Below are 17,992 nucleotides of genomic sequence, written 5' to 3'. Positions count from 1 at the left end.
TAAAGAAATTTTTTTTTTTCCACTAATGTTAGAATAGGGTTAGGGGTAGGGTTAGGGGTAGGGTTAGGGTTAGGGGTAGGGTTAGGGGTAGGGTTAGGGGTAGGGTTAGGGGTAGGGGTAGGGGTAGGGTTAGGGTTAGGGGTAGGGGTAGGGTTAGGGTTAGGGGTAGGGTTAGGGGTAGGGTTAGGGCTAGGGTTAGGGTTAGGAATGTGCACACGTATTCTGGTCCTCTGCGGATTTTTCCGCTGCGGATTTGATAAATCCGCAGTGCTAAACCGCTGCGGATTTATGGCGGATTTACCGCGTTTTTTTCTGCGCATTTCACTGCGGTTTTACAATTGCGATTTTCTATTGGAGCAGTTGTAAAACCGCTGCGGAATCCGCACAAAGAAGTGACATGCTGCGGAATGTAAACCGCTGCGTTTCCGTGCAGTTTTTCCGCAGCATGTGTACAGCGATTTTTGTTTCCCATAGGTTTACATTGAACTGTACACTCATGGGAAACTGCTGCGGATCCGCAGCGTTTTCCGCAGCGTGTGCACATACCTTTAGAATTAGGCTATGTGCACACGGTGCGGATTTGGCTGCGGATTCGCAGCAGTGTTCCATCAGGTTTACAGTACCATGTAAACATATGAAAAACCAAATCCGCTGTGCCCGTGATGCGGAAAATACCGCGCGGGAACGCTGCGTTGTATTTTCCGCAGCATGTGAATTCTTTGTGCGGATTCCGCAGCGTTTTACACCTGTTCCTCAATAGGAATCCGCAGGTGAAATCCGCACAAAAAACACTGGAAATCCGCGGAAAATCCGCAGGTAAAACACAGTGCCTTTTACCCGCAGATTTTTCAAAAATGGTGCGGAAATATCTCACACGAATCCGCAACGTGGGCACATAGCCTTAGGGTTAGGGTTGGAATTAGTGTTGTGGTTAGGGGTGTGTTGGGGTTAGGGTTGTGATTAGGATTATGGCTACAGTTGGGATTAGGGTTAGGGGTGTGTTGGGGTTAGTGTTGGAGTTAGAATTGAGGGGTTACCACTGTTTAGGCACATCAGGGGTCTCCAAACGCAACATGGCGCCACCATTGATTCCAGCCAATCTCGTATTCAAAAATTCAAATGGTGCTCCCTCACTTCCGAGCCCCGACGTGCGCCCAAACAGTGGTTTACCCCCACATATGGGGTACCAGCATACTCAGGACAAACTGCGCAACAATTACTGGGGTCCAATTTCTCCTGTTACCCTTGTGAATCTAAAAAAATGCTTGCTAAAACATAATTTTTGAGGAAAGAAAAATGATTTTTTATTTTCACGGCTCTGTGTTGTAAACGTCTGTGAAGCACTTGGGGGTTCAAAGTGCTCACCACATATCTAGATAAGTTCCTTGGGGGGTCTAGTTTCCAAAATGGGGTCACTTGTGGGGGGTTTCTACTGTTTAGGCACACCAGGGGCTCTGCAAACGCAACGTGACGCCCGCAGACCATTCCATCAAAGTCTGCATTTCAAAAGTCACTACTTCCCTTCTGAGCCCCGACGTGTGCCCAAACAGTGGTTTACCCCCACATATGGGGTATCAGCGTACTCAGGAGAAACTGGACAACAACTTTTGGGGTCCAATTTCTCCTGTAACCCTTGGGAAAATAAAAAATTCTGGGCTAAATAATTATTTTTGAGGAAAGAAAACGTATTTATTATTTTCACGGCTCTGCATTATAAACTTCTATGAAGCACTTGGGGGTTCAAAGTGCTCACCACACATCTAGATAAGTTCCTTTCAGGGTCTAGTTTCCAAAATGGGGTCACTTGTGGGGGGTTTCTACTGTTTAGGCACATCAGGGGCTCTGCAAACGCAACGTGACGCCCGCAGAGCATTCCATCAAAGTCTGCATTTCAAAACGTCACTACTTCAATTCCAAGCCCCGGCATGTGCCCAAACAGTAGTTTACCCCCACATATGGGGTATCACCGTACTCAGGAGAAACTGGACAACAAATATTGGGGTCAAATTTCTCCTGTTACCCTTGGGAAAATTAAAAAACTCTGGGCTAAATAATTATTTTTGAGGAAAGAAAACGTATTTATTATTTTCACGGCTCTGCATTATAAACTTCTATGAAGCACTTGGGGGTTCAAAGTGCTCACCACACATCTAGATAAGTTCCTTTGGGGGTCTAGTTTCCAAAATGGGGTCACTTGTGGGGGGTTTCTACTGTTAAGCCACATCAGGGGCTCTGCAAACGCAACGTGACGCCCACAGAGCATTCCATCAAAGTCTGCATTTCAAAACGTCACTACTTCACTTCCGAGCCCCGGCATGTGCCCAAACAGTGATTTACCCCCACATATGGGGTATCAGCGTACTCAGGAGAAACTGGACAACAACTTTTGGGGTCAAATTTCTCCTGTTACCCTTGGGAAAATAAAAAATTGCAGGCTAAAAATCATTTTTGAGAAAATAATTTTTTTTTTTTTTTTCATGGCTCTGCGTTATAAACTTCTGTGAAGCACTTGGGGGTTCAAAGTCCTCACCACACATCTAGATTAGTTCCTTTGGGGGTCTAGTTTCTAAAATGGTGTCATTTCTGGGGGATCTCCAATGTTTAGGCACACAGGGGCTCTCCAAACGTGACATGGTGTCCGCTAATGATTGGAGCTAATTTTCCATTTAAAAAGCCAAATGGCGTGCCATCCCTTCCGAGCCCTGCCGTGCGCCCAAACAGTGGTTTACCCCCACATATGGGGTATCAGCGTACTCAGGACAAACTGGACAACAATATTTGGGGTCCAATTTCTCCTATTATCCTTGGCAAAATAGGAAATTCCAGGCTAAAAAATCATTTTTGAGGAAAGAAAAATTATTTTTTATTTTCATGGCTCTGCGTTATAAACTTCTGTGAAGCACCTGGGGGTTTAAAGTGCTCAATATGCATCTAGATAAGTTCCTTGGGGGGTCTAGTTTCCAAAATGGGGTCACTTGTGCGGGAGCTCCAATGTTTAGGCACACAGGGGCTCTCCAAACGCGACATGGTGTCCGCTAACAATTGGAGCTAATTTTCCATTCAAAAAGTCAAATGGCGCGCCTTCTCTTCCGAGCCCTGCCGAGTGCCCAAACAGTGGTTTACCCCCACATATGAGGTATCGGCGTACTCAGGAGAAATTGCCCAACAAATTTTATGATCCATTTTATCCTACTGCCCATGTGAAAATGAAAAAATTGAGGCGAAAAGAATTTTTTTGTGAAAAAAAAGTACTTTTTCATTTTTACAGATCAATTTGTGAAGCACCTGAGGGTTTAAAGTGCTCACTAGGCATCTAAATTAGTTCCTTGGGGGGTCTAGTTTCCAAAATGGGGTCACTTGTGGGGGAGCGCCAATGTTTAGGCACACAGGAGCTATCCAAACGCGACATGGTGTCCGCTAACGATGGAAATAATTTTTCATTCAAAAAGTCAAATGGCGCTCCTTCCCTTCCGAGCCTTACCATGTGCCCAAACAGTGGTTTACCTCCACATGTGAGGTATTGGTGTACTCAGGAGAAATTGCCCAACACATTTTAGGATCCATTTTATCCTGTTGCCCATGTGAAAATGAAAAAATTGAGGCTAAAAGAATTTTTTTGTGAAAAAAAAGTACTTTTTCATTTTTACGGATCAATTTGTGAAGCACCTGGGGGTTCAAAGTGCTCACTATGCATCTAGATAAGTTCCTTGGGGCGTCTAGTTTCCAAAATGGGGTCACTTGTGGGGGAGCTCCAATTTTTAGGCACACGGGGGCTCTCCAAACGTGACATGGTGTCCGCTAAAGAGTGGAGCCAATTTTTGATTCAAAAAGTCAAATGGCGCTCCTTCCCTTCCAAGCCCTGCCGTGCGCCAAAACAGTGGTTTACCCCCACATATGAGGTATCAGCGTACTCAGGACAAATTGGACAACAACTTTCGTGGTTCAGTTTCTCCTTTTACCATTGGGAAAATAAAAAAATTGTTGCTAAAAGATAATTTTTGTGACTAAAAAGTTAAATGTTCATTTTTTCCTTCCATGTTGCTTCTGCTGCTGTGAAGCACCTGAAGGGTTAATAAACTTCTTGAATGTGGTTTTGAGTACCTTGAGGGGTGCAGTTTTTAGAATGGTGTCACTTTTGGGTATTTTCAGCCATATAGACCCCTCAAACTGACTTCAAATGTGAGGTGGTCCCTAAAAAAAATGGTTTTGTAAATTTCGTTGTAAAAATGACAAATCGCTGGTCGAATTTTAACCCTTATAACTTCCTAACAAAAAAAAATTTTGTTTCCAAAATTGTGCTGATGTAAAGTAAACATGTGGGAAATGTTATTTATTAACTATTTTGTGTCACATATCTCTCTGGTTTAACAGAATAAAAATTCAAAATGTGAAAATTGCGAAATTTTCAAAATTTTCGCCAAATTTCCGTGTTTATCACAAATAAATGCAGAATTTATTGACCTAAATTTACCACTAACATGAAGCCCAATATGTCACGAAAAAACAATCTCAGAACCGCTAGGATCCGTTGAAGCGTTCCTGAGTTATTACCTCATAAAGGGACACTGGTCAGAATTGCAAAAAACGGCAAGGTCTTTAAGGTCAAAATAGGCTGGGTCTTGAAGGGGTTAAATCAACTGTTTCCATCTGTTAATCTCACAACTGATTGCATTATAGTGTCAGAGCATTTTGCCCGCAAATTTAATAAGACATTTTCCAAAACTTTTCTAAAAGGTTTGTGTTACAAAAACATAACACGAAAAAAATAAATGGATTAAAAAAATGTAGTGTGAATGAGGCCTGATTTAGGTGGGGAATGTAAACCACTCTAAAATCAAAACATTTTGTGAATTTTTACCTTTATCTTTACATCAGAATATAGCAGTGTCTAAAATCTCTACAAAGAGAGAGGTGTACTAGCACAAAAAAATCAGTCAGCTTCCACAGCAATTCACTTACTACAAGTATGAATTGAGTTCTATTCAAACGTGGGAAGAAGAAGTCGGTCTATGAGAATCACATTTACGTATATTTCAAACGAACGGCTGACGATGTCCATTCTATCTGGGTGTGTGAAAAACGGTTGACTTGCAAGGGACGTGTTTGGACCAATGAAGCGGTGAAAGTAACCAATCCCACAACCACGCAGCACAAGCAGCAAGACCTGAAGAAATCCGACTTGTCTATGAGGCGGTCACCAGGGCAAGGAAAACACAGGAGACACCAAAACAGATTCTCACAGAAGTCATTTCAGGGGCCCATTCTAATGTTGTAGCATTTCTCCCAAAGAAAGCATCACTGAAGAGAACCATACAATTATCAAGGCAACTTGGCAATATTCTAAGGTTGCCCCAAACCCTTGATCAACATGTTATTCCCCAGGAGTTCCAGGGGATCAATATTGATGGCATTCAGCAGCAGTTCCTTCTGCATGACTTTGGTAAGCATTTAACTTTTCCATTATGCAGAATTATTGCAAAGTTTCTGTTGCACAAATGTGAAATTTATATACTACAAAGAGCTGATATACAATACTATGTGATTTTTTTGCCTTAAAGGGAAACTTTGAGGATAGTATAATGTAGGATGAGACCTACTGATTCCCACTATGCCTCACTTGTTTAGTTGCAGTTTAATTCTCTGCTCAGCTTCAAAGTAGAAGTCCTGCCTTTAAGATACAGTGGTCTGCCATGTTCATAAGTAGAGTGGTAACCTTGTCCACCAACCATGATTTGCAGGTATCCAGCCATTGTCAATCACAGCCAGAGGACAAGGTTGTCGCATCAAACCAGTATCACTAGATGTTAATTTTAGTGTAGAATTTTCTGCTATAAATTAGCTCCAGGTTGACTGCTGCAACTACTTAGTGCATGTGAATGGACCTTAAAGGGAACCTGTCACCCAATTTTTTCACCTATAAGCTGTGGCCACCGGCATCAGGGGCTTATCTACAGCATTCTGTAATGCATTCTGTAATGCTGTAGATAAGCCCCCGATGTATCCTGAACGATGAGAAAAAGAGGTTAGATTATACTCACCCAGGGGCGGTCCCGGTTCTGTTCTGGTCCGATGGGTGTCCGGTCCGGGGCCTCCCATCTTCTTACGATGACGTCCTCTTCTTGTCTTCATGCTGTGGCTCAAGCACAGGCGTACTTTTTCCTGCCCTGTTGAGGGCAGAGCAAAGTACTGCAGTGCGCAGGCGCCTGGAAAAGTCAGAGAGGCCCGACGCCTGCGCACTGCAGTACAATCTTCATCTACTGGCCCAAAGTAAAAAGTGATTTGCTGATGGCATTTTTTCCACTAAACTATCCCTGTTCAAGCAACTTTATACAAATCATGTGGCGGCCTTGTTGTTCCTGTAGTGTATGCCTTACTGACGGACAAGAGCCGTTCAACATACCAGAGATTGCTACAAGAGCTGAATAACATGCAACCTGGACTGCAGCCACACAACCTGATGTTGGATTTTGAACAAGCTGCAATCCAGGCATTTGAGAATGAATTCCTCAACCTCAAGAAGACCGGTTGCTTCTTCCACCTATCACAGTCAGTTTGGCGTAAAGTTCAAAATGAAGAACTCAAGGAGTCAAGGTGCAATATCAAGGTGACCATGAATTTGCTCGTTGGATACGCATGATACCTGCCCTTGCCAAACATTTTGAAGATACCTATATTGGTCAAATGACTCGCAGAGGACGTCAGGCACCTTTTTTTCCAGTTGAACTTTGGAATATGTATGAACGAACATTAAATGATCAACAGCGAACAAATAATGATGTTGACGGGTGGCACCGTAGCTTTCAAGAAACATGTGGTACTCTTTTCCCAAATATATCGGTTCATTAACTGTCTGAAACATCAGCAAGAGCTCCACAGTTTAGAAATTATTCAGATAATAGCAGGAAATCCCACCACTGCAAGAAACAAAAAATACGTTGCAATTTCAGCAAGGGTTAAACGTTTTGTGCAAGATTTCAGCAATAGAAGCATGATAGATTATCTGAGAGGCATCGCCTACAGCTTTGAATTTTAGTTGATGGTCATATATTTAGCTGTAAAATAATTCAAACATTAACACCTGCAATTTTTCTTTTCTTTCCTCTTTTTCTCTAACCCTTCCCCCTCTATACCATTTATGTTTCTTGTTTAACAGTTTTAATTTATACAGTTAAAGCGTAACTCTAAAAAAAAATCAAGTTTTGCTATGCTATAGTACCTGTAGCAGTAATCTTGTTTTCCAATGGAGAACCCCTTCCAGCTAGGGTTGAGCGAAACAGATCGGCACTTTTCAAAAGTCGCCGACTTTTAGCAAAGTCGGGTTTCGTGAAACCCGACCCGATCCCACTCTGGGATCGGGTCGGCGGTCGGCGATCCCTACTTAAAAGTCGGGTTTTGTTTTATATATATATATATATATATATATATATATATATATATATATATATCATTCAGACACATATATATATATAAATATACTAGATTGTGGCCCGATTCTAACGCATCGGGTATTCTAGAAAATGCATGTCCCCGTAGTATATGGACAATGATGATTCCAGAATTCGCGGCAGACTGTGCCCGTCGCTGATTGGTCGAGGCAACCTTTAGGACATCATCGTCGCCATGGCAACCATTATGACATCATCATCACTGTGCCCGTTGCTGATTGGTCGAGGCCTGGCGGCCTCGACCAATCAGACGCGGGATATCTACGTCCTTTATGACATCATCGTCGCTGTGCCCGTCGCTGATTGGTCGAGGCCTGGCGGCCTTGACCAATCAGAGACGCGGAATTTCTACGTCAATGCTGTGCCCGTCGCTGATTCAGAGAGGCGGGATTTCCAGGACAGACAGACAGACAGAAAAACAGACAGACAGACAGACAGAAAGACAGACAGACGGAAAAACCCTTAGGCAATTATATATATAGATATATATATTATATATATATCTATATATATATTAACTTCAGCGCGATATAGCAGAAAAGCCGGTAATTCAATTACCGGCTTTTCAATTCTCCTGCCAAAACCCGACATGATTTGAGACATGGTTTACATACAGTAAACCATGTCATATCCCTCTTTTTTTTGCATATTACACACTACAAATATTAGTAGTGTGTATGTGCAAAATTTCAGCGCTCTAGCTCTTAAATTTAAGGGTTAAATTGCGGGAAAAATTAGCGTGGGCTCCCGCGCAATTTTTCCCGCCAGAGTAGTAAAGCCAGTGACAGAGGGCAGATATTAATAGCATGGAGGTAGTCCATGGTTATTGCCCCCCCCTGACTAAAAACACCTGCCCCCAGCCACCCCAGAAAAGGCACATCTGGAAGATGCGCCTATTCTGGCACTTGGCCACTCTCATCCCATTCCTGTGTAGCGGTGGGATATGGGGTAATGAAGGGTTAATGCCACCTTGCTATTGTAAGGTGACATTAAGCCAGATTAATAATGGAGAGGCATCAATTATGACACCTATCCATTATTAATCCAATTGTATGAAAGAGTTAAAAAAACACACACAATATTAAAAAGTATTTTAATGAAATAAACACACCGTTTGTTGTAATATTTTATTGTACGCTCAATCCACTCGCTGAAGACCCTCGCTCTGTAACAAATAAAAAATAATAAACCAACAATATACATACCTTCCGTAGATCTGTAACGTCCCACGTTGTAAATCCATCTGAAGGGGTTAAAATATTTTACAGCCAGGAGCTCTGCTAATGCAGCACTGCTCGTGGCTGTAAACCCCAGCGAATGAAGGTAATGTAGGTCAATGACCTGTAGTTACCTTCATTCGCGGTGATGCGCCCCGTGCTGGATGTCCCTGGAGCGTGGGAAAAGTTCCCAGGCTCGAGGTCATATGAGGACATCCAGCAGGGGGCGCATCACCGCGAATGAAGGTAACTATAGGTCATTGACATACATTACCTTCATTCGCTGGGGTTTACAGCCACAAGCACAGCTGCATTGGAAAAGATCAGTGACCCAGGTACTATAACATATCAAAAGTTTGGGGGCTTTTTTTAGAGTTACGCTTTATATATATTGTTCTGCAATGTTGGTTGATTTGACCAATTATTAATATTTTTCTGTCTGTTTGTAAAGTTACTTATCTAGAAAACTCAAAGTTTTGGAATTAAAAAATCTCTGTAACTTGATCACATTTATACATCTTAGACCCAAAATATGATTAGTGAGAAATGAACCTGCCAGATTCAGCACCCCCAAACTATCATCTCCATTGAACTCATGGGGTATGGAGACTCAGAGGAGTGGAGGATCTGTCCACGACATCCTCATCACTAACCAGGTAGTAAACAGAAAATATATATATTGCTACTTACCCCTTTGCTGAGGTACCGGCAGACGCGGAGGGTTCTCTTCCATGCACTTCCACATTGTGTTAATAGGTCATCCTACCCGAGGGAATCCCTTTCAGGATTCCTAGCTAGGGATTCCCTTTGTCAAGAAGACTCTCCACACAGGTTGGGACCTCAGCAAAAGGGAGAGAAGTAATTTTTATTTTCTGATGAGCAAACTCCGATACAAACCCTGAACTTTCCAGATTGAGTTTGCTCATCACTAGATACAGTATGATATATAATGGATAAGAAAAGTGTAACACCACTAGTACATGACAGTAAAATGATGGTCACTTCTCTTAGATCAGGGGTGTCAAACTCATATTCACCAAGGGCCACTCCAATTTAATGGTTGTTCCCCAAGGGCCATTTGTTGCTGAAAGACCGAATGCACACAACTGAGTCCCATCCAGAACATGCATATTTCTCTGCACAGAGCAATGCATGCTCCTGTATAAGGCATGGCACGGTGGATCAGCTCTTTGCCAGGCACTGTCACATCTTCCCTGGATCTCACTGAAATCATGGAGAGCTATGGCTGCAGCTTCCAGTCACTTTTCATTGTCGTTGGTGCTGAAAGTTGCTGATAAACAGATGGTTCAATGCAGAATACAACTGGACCCTATTCTTGGCCTAATCTGAGGAATGGGTATCTATAGAAAAACGGATCCTGAAGTGAGAATACCACTTTTATCTGCTGCTCCATTCTTTTGTATACTGGCAGAGTGTTCTGTGAGGGCTAATCCCAAACCCCCCTTCTGAAGACCTGATAAAGAGGTTCTGTAGAAGCTGGTTAACCACCACTTTAGTTTAGCAAAGCCCATCTCTCAGTTCTGCAGAGATGGTTGGTGGGATTAACTCTGTAGTCAGTCAACAATCCCCCTGCTTCCATACATAGCCTGCATTAAAGGGGTATTCTCATGACGAACAGCAAAATCAGAATAAGGCAGCATGCTTCAGCAATCATGTTGCAGTAAGCATGCTACTGATCTTCCCCTCCTGGCACTTACCTAGAGGTCTTCTGCTCATCTTTGCCTAATCTTCTCCTGGCTGTGTGGGCAGGCGATGGCCATGCTGGATCCGGAGTCCACCATGAGTCTTGATGACAGGAGATAGAAGAAAAAGCTGGTCATAGGAGCGCAGAAAAAAGGACTCTGACACCAGGTTGAGTTGAGCCGTCTTCTTCAGGTGGACCACCTGAAGAAGATGGTGTATGCCATTGAAACGCGTTGTGGCTCTACTCAACCTGGTGCATGTAAAGAAGCTGCGGAGACACCATCACGTGTTTCTCGACGCAAGCAGTGAACAGCCAGGCCTTTCCCCGGGAAGGAACAACCACGGGAAGGGCAGCATCCTATGAAGGAAAGCCACCTATGCCAAGCATGGTTTCCATCCACAGACAGCTGTTTCGGGGTTTTTGCCCCTCATCAGTGTGGAGTAGGAATCTGGCTATTAGGAGCAGTGCCTAGTAAAAGACTATAAAGGCACAGATGATTGGCCTCGGGGAGACCAAAACATCCAACACTGCGGAGACACCATCACGTGTTTCTCAACGCAGTGATTCCAGAACACTGCCCCCATCCCTTATGGGAAATATGCAGATGCATGTAAAGAAGCTGCGGAGACACCATCACGTGTTTCTCGACGCAAGCAGTGAATAGCCAGGCCTTTCCCCGGGAAGGAACAACCACGGGAAGGGCAGCACCCTATGAAGGAAAGCCACCTATGCCAAGCATGGTATCCATCCACAGACAGCTGTTTCGGGGTTTTTGCCCCTCATCAGTGTGGAGTAGGAATCTGGCTATTAGGAGCAGTGCCTAGTAAAAGGCTATAAAGGCACAGATGATTGGCCTCGGGGAGACCAAAACATCCAACACTGCGGAGACACCATCACGTGTTTCTCAACACAGTGATTCCAGAACACTGCCCCCATCCCTTATGGGAAATATGCAGATGCATGTAAAGAAGCTGCGGAGACACCATCACGTGTTTCTCGACGCAAGCAGTGAATAGCCAGGCCTTTCCCCGGGAAGGAACAACCACGGGAAGGGCAGCATCCTATGAAGGAAAGCCACCTATGCCAAGCATGGTATCCATCCACAGACAGCTGTTTCGGGGTTTTTGCTCCTCATCAGTGTGGAGTAGGAATCTGGCTATTAGGAGCAGTGCCTAGTAAAAGGCTATAAAGGCACAGATGATTGGCCTCGGGGAGACCAAAACATCCAACACTGCGGAGACACCATCACGTGTTTCTCAACGCAGTGATTCCAGAACCCTGCCCCCATCCCTTATGGGAAATATGCAGATGCATGTAAAGAAGCTGCGGAGACACCATCACGTGTTTCTCGACGCAGGCAGTGAATAGCCAGGCCTTTCCCCGGGAAGGAACAACCACGGGAAGGGCAGCATCCTATGAAGGAAAGCCACCTATGCCAAGCATGGTATCCATCCACAGACAGCTGTTTCGGGGTTTTTTGCCCCTCATCAGTGTGGAGTAGGAATCTGGCTATTAGGAGCAGTGCCTAGTACTAGCCAGATTCCTACTTGTGTTGGATGTTTTGGTGTCCCAGAGGCCAATCATCTGTGCCTTTATAGCCTTTTACTAGGCACTGCTCCTAATAGCCAGATTCCTACTCCACACTGATGAGGGGCAAAAACCCCGAAACAGCTGTCTGTGGATGGATACCATGCTTGGCATAGGTGGCTTTCCTTCATAGGATGCTGCCCTTCCCGTGGTTATTCCTTCCCGGGGAAAGGCCTGGCTATTCACTGCTTGCGTCGAGAAACACGTGATGGTGTCTCCGCAGCTTCTTTACATGCATCTGCATATTTCCCATAAGGGATGGGGGCAGTGTTCTGGAATCACTGCGTTGAGAAACACGTGATGGTGTCTCCGCAGTGTTGGATGTTTTGGTCTCCCCGAGGCCAATCATCTGTGCCTTTATAGCCTTTTACTAGGCATTGCTCCTAATAGCCAGATTCCTACTCCACACTGATGAGGGGCAAAAACCCCGAAACAGCTGTCTGTGGATGGATACCATGCTTGGCATAGGTGGCTTTCATCATAGGATGCTGCCCTTCCCGTGGTTGTTCCTTCCTGGGGAAAGGCCTGGCTATTCACTGCTTGCGTCGAGAAACACGTGATGGTGTCTCCGCAGCTTCTTTACATGCATCTGCATATTTCCCATAAGGGATGGGGGCAGTGTTCTGGAATCACTGCGTTGAGAAACACGTGATGGTGTCTCCGCAGTGTTGGATGTTTTGGTTTCCCAGAGGCCAATCATCTGTGCCTTTATAGCCTTTTACTAGGCACTGCTCCTAATAGCCAGATTCCTACTCCACACTGATGAGGGGCACAAACCCCGAAACAGCTGTCTGTGGATGGATACCATGCTTGGCATAGGTGGCTTTCCTTCATAGGATGCTGCCCTTCCCGTGGTTGTTCCTTCCCGGGGAAAGGCCTGGCTATTCACTGCTTGCGTCGAGAAACACGTGATGGTGTCTCCGCAGCTTCTTTACATGCATCTGCATATTTCCCATAAGGGATGGGGGCAGTGTTCTGGAATCACTGCGTTGAGAAACACGTGATGGTGTCTCCGCAGTGTTGGATGTTTTGGTCTCCCCGAGGCCAATCATCTGTGCCTTTATAGCCTTTTACTAGGCACTGCTCCTAATAGCCAGATTCCTACTCCACACTGATGAGGGGCAAAAACCCCGAAACAGCTGTCTGTGGATGGATACCATGCTTGGCATAGGTGGCTTTCCTTCATAGGATGCTGCCCTTCCCGTGGTTGTTCCTTCCCGGGGAAAGGCCTGGCTATTCACTGCTTGCGTCGAGAAACACGTGATGGTGTCTCCGCAGCTTCTTTACATGCATCTACTCAACCTGGTGTCAGAGTCCTTTTTTCTGTGCTCCTAGGACCGGCTTTTTCTTCTATAACCTGTTATTATATCCTCTATTGGGGGTGCCCGGCTGGAGTGCGAGGACTCGGCTGTCTATCTTCCCCTTCCTGGGACTACTGCCAGCGCTCTGCTTACAAACCGCCAACTATTGATCTATATATGCAATTCCTTGGTGACAGGAGAGGCATCCCGCCCCCTAGATGGACTGATGAATGGGGCAGGAGTGACATCATGTCAGTGAGCGGCCTGGAGACATTCGGCCTCACTGCTGCGGCATTCATCATGCTTCATGGATCAGTGATCCAGGGAAGATGAAAAGACAGCCAGAAGCAGGAGAAGACATCATGGGGAACTGCTAGACTGCACTCCGTGACCCAAGGAGCTGCAGCTGCGACAGGTAAGTATGTCCATTTTTTTTGTTCTAGGGTGATACTACTCCTTTAAAGCCAGCCAGAAGAAACACTGGGTGGACTGCTGAAAAGGCAGCCACAGGAATCCCCAGCAATTGGAGTCCTGTATATTTTACCCCCAGGTATGTTCAGCCCTAGATGTTTTGATGCCTGCATGTTGACCCCAAAAGTTGAGGGTGAAACATCTGGGGTAAAAATGTTAGGTGCGAAAGATCAGATGGCGACACATCTAGAGACAAAATACTGTAGGAGAATCATTCAGGGGTGAAACATCCGGGGCGAATTTCTGGGGGCGAAACATTGATGATGGACAGAATTCATGAACCACAAGGGTACAAACATTCAGGGGCGAACTGCCGGGGGCGAACTGCTGGGGGCGAAACTGATGACGGACAGGAATTCATGAACCACAAGGATACAAACATCCGGGGGCAAACTGCTGGGGGCGAACTGCTTGGGGCGAAACATTGATGACGGACGGGAATTGATGAACCACAAAGGGTACAAACATCCGGGGGTGAACTGCCGGGGGCAAACTTCTGGGGGCGAAACATTGAAGATGGAAAGGAATTCATGAACCACAAGGGTACAAACATCTGGGGAAAGCGGCGAACGGCTGGGGGAGAAATATTGATGATGGATGGGAATTCATGAACCACAAGGGTACAAACATCCGGGGGCGAACTATTGAGGGCAAAACATCCGGGGGCCAAATGTTGGGGAAACATTGATGACGGATGGGAAATCATGAACCACAAGGGTGCAAACATCTGGGGCGAACTGCCGGGGCCGAAACATCCAGGGGTGAACTGCTGGGGGCAAAACATCCAGGGGCCAAATGCTGGGGACGAAATGTGCGGGGGCGAAATGTACCCAGGGGCGAACTGCTGGGGGCGAGATGTGCGGGGTGAAATGTGCGGGGGTGAAACATCCTGGGGGCCAAATGCTGCGGACGAAATGTGCTGGGGTGAAATGTACCCAGGGACGAACTGCTGGGGGCGAACTGCTGGCGGCGAACTGCTGGGGGTGAACTGTTGGGGGCGAAACATCCTAGAACCCAGTGACGTTGCCCATTTGAGTCAGTGTGTTACACTAAATAGTCTGCTTGATCACTAATGACTAAGAAACATAAGTTTTAGACACATTTTTTATTAAAAAAAAATGAAAAGTCTGTAAGTGAATTTTGTGTTATTAAATGGGCTGTTGGCTTCTAATGGGTTAACTTCCATTTCTATGGTGATTCACTTTGACATTACTAAGGTTTTGTTTGCATTAAAGGGATTAAAAGGGGTTGGATACAGTTCTAGAAGATCTTAGAGTACTATGAATAACTTTTCATGACTGTTGGAGTTCCTGGTATTTTATGTTTTTGAAAAATGTGCTGAATCTGGCAAATTTGAACGTTAAAAGATGTACTATAAGTACTCTCTATTTAGATATACAGACATCATAAGGCAAAGTTTCCTAATCTATACCCAATATATTAGCCAGAACAGAGAGCCATTTCCGTTTTAGAGCGCTCATCTTAACCATTTAACATTATCAATCATTATTTAAATGGGTGCAGTGTAATCATCTCATTTAGTACATAATTACGCAAAGGTACATATGCAGAAACAGCTATTACTTACAAAATAATGAACATAAAACTCATGTGAAAGTAAACTCATCATACATATTTGACCCCTAAGGCTTCCTTTTCACAGTGTTTAGGCTGTTTGTTTGAGATAGAAATGCAAAGATATGGTAAGTTTCTGATAAAAAAAAACTATTTTTTGTAGGCTACATTTGTCAGGACCTTAAATCACCTGTGTAAACTGAAGTTAGTGAATGTTTTCAAATAGTGCACCTATGGACCCATAAGGAATTTTGAAATATACATTTTTTACATTTAAATTTAGATTTTATTAAATAAAAAATAATACTATTATACCCTAAAACACAGCAATATTGTGGTTTGGACAGGAACTAATAATCTAATTTGAAATACATTTAACTGGCTTGCAGCATGAGTCAGCTAATGAACTAAAAGTATTCCCCAAAGAAGCTGGCATATTGCAATCTTTAGATTTTACAGACCACTAATTCAATTACCAAATTTGGGTACTTTAAGACTTGACTGGATTGTGGTTTGAATACAATATGTGTGTGATGTGCATTATTTCCATGATGTAATTGGTTTTGATGTTCCATCTGGGAATGTTTCATGGTTTGTATGCAAGTTGAGAGTTCTCCTTATTTGTTCTGCCACCTCCAATATAAAGTAGGTCTACCATAATAAAAACACTACATTTATATTTGGAAAGGGGAACAATTATGTGAAACACTTTCTAAATGACCTGGAAATGACAATTTGAATAACTACATAAAAAATAGTCAGATTTCCCAATTTGTTTTGAGTGGAATTTTGAGAAGCATATTTTATGCTTGAGGAATAACGTCTGGTGCTGTAAACATTGGGATTTAGCTTAACATGCATGCCATATGTTTAAAGCTTGAATGCATGAAATGAAAATATAGAAGAATAAAAGCTAGCAAACATAATGTACAAAAGATTGCCCAAAATATATTTCTTGGAAAAAGTTTAAGATTTACATCAGAATACAGTTTAACCTTATCGCACAAAGGTCTCAACCTGTGTACATCTTCTCCCACATTTCTACTACTCTCCTTCTGAAGTTTGTTCTTCCAAAGATTTGAGACTCCATAATCTAATCCTTACATTCCCATTTCCAAGACTTTTCTCTAGTTGCACCAGTTGTCTGGAATACATTACACAAGGCTATAAAGCTAGTTTCTAACACCTACAATTTAAAGGGAACCTGTCAGGTGAAAAAAAGCTATTAACCTGTAGATTTGAAGTTAATCTGCAGGTTAATAGCGTTATGAACCTGCCCTGCACCAGCACTTAGACCCCTGCTGCCAAAAGGAAATTAGCATTATTCCTCCTGGTAGAATTCGGGTTTCAGTCACAGGTGCGATGCCGGCATGGGTTCAGTCATTGCTTTGTGTATAGAGAGCAGGGGCTGCAACCGCGCCACCCCCGGCACTGACTAACAGCCGGCACCAATGCTGAGCTGTTGGGCAACATTTAAGATTTTTTCTGGAATTTTCCAAAAATTGACAAAGACATATCATAAACAAGGAACCTCTAAAGGTACCGTTACACTAAATGACTTACCAACGATCATGACCAGCGATACGACCTGGCCGTGATAGTTGGTAAGTCATTGTGTGGTCGCTGGGGAGCTGTCACACAGACAGCTCTCTCCAGTGACCAACGATCCGGGGAACGACTTCGGCATCGTTGAAGACAGTTTCAACGATGCCAAAGTCCCCGGGAAACCAGGGTAAACATCGGGTTACTAAGTGCAGGGCACTGACTGTGTCAGCGCCGGCCGTAAAGCAGAGCACAGCGGTGACGTCACCGCTGTGCTCTGCTTTACGGCCAGTGGCGCTGACAGTCAGTGCAGGGAAGCTGATGGCGGGGGACGTGACAGACATCGGAATGTAAGTATGTAGTGGTTTTTTTTTTTAACTTTTACAATGGTAACCAGGGTAAATATCGGGTTACTAAGCGCCAATATTTACCCTGGTTACAAGTGAACACATCGCTGGATCGGCATCACACACGCCGATCCAGCGATGACAGCGGGTGATCAGCGACCAAAGAAAGGTCCTGATCATTCCCCTCGACCAACGATCTCCCAGCAGGGGCCTGATCGTTGGTCGCTGTCACACATAAGGAGATCGTTAGCAAGATCGTTGCTACGTCACAAAAAAGCGTGACGTTGCAATGATATCGTTAACGATATCGTTATGTGTGAAGGTACCTTTAAAGTTAGTAAATCTAATCACCTCATGTGTTTGAAGCCTGAGGCTGAAGTTAGAGTTTAGTTCAGCTTTTAACCTTATAATACTGTACTGGAATATTTTCAATGTGGTTACTCAATCAAAATCTGTGCTTCACTTCACCTCTTGCAGCTTGACAGCACAAGTTCTACTTCTATTTATCTCTAGTCATTCTTTTCAGCCCAGTGAACCAGAAGACACCTTGAATGATTCATCTAACATTTATAAATTCTCTCGTAATCATAAATCCTGTTTAGGACGTTTTCCGATCCAACATAAAATCTACGAAAAAGTTAATGATTCACAAATATAACAAGACCAATATTTCCATATAGAAAAGTGAAGTTGACCTCGTAAATCTGTAATAATACTACAATCATCAAATATTTTTATTTATATCATATTCAATAAAATGTTTGACACTGTATATCAAAACTCATATATTAATATGTATTTT

This window comes from Ranitomeya imitator, chromosome 3 (genome assembly GCF_032444005.1).
Source record: "Ranitomeya imitator isolate aRanImi1 chromosome 3, aRanImi1.pri, whole genome shotgun sequence".
Lineage (NCBI taxonomy): Eukaryota > Metazoa > Chordata > Amphibia > Anura > Dendrobatidae > Ranitomeya > Ranitomeya imitator.
This window is presented reverse-complemented; position numbering follows the sequence as displayed.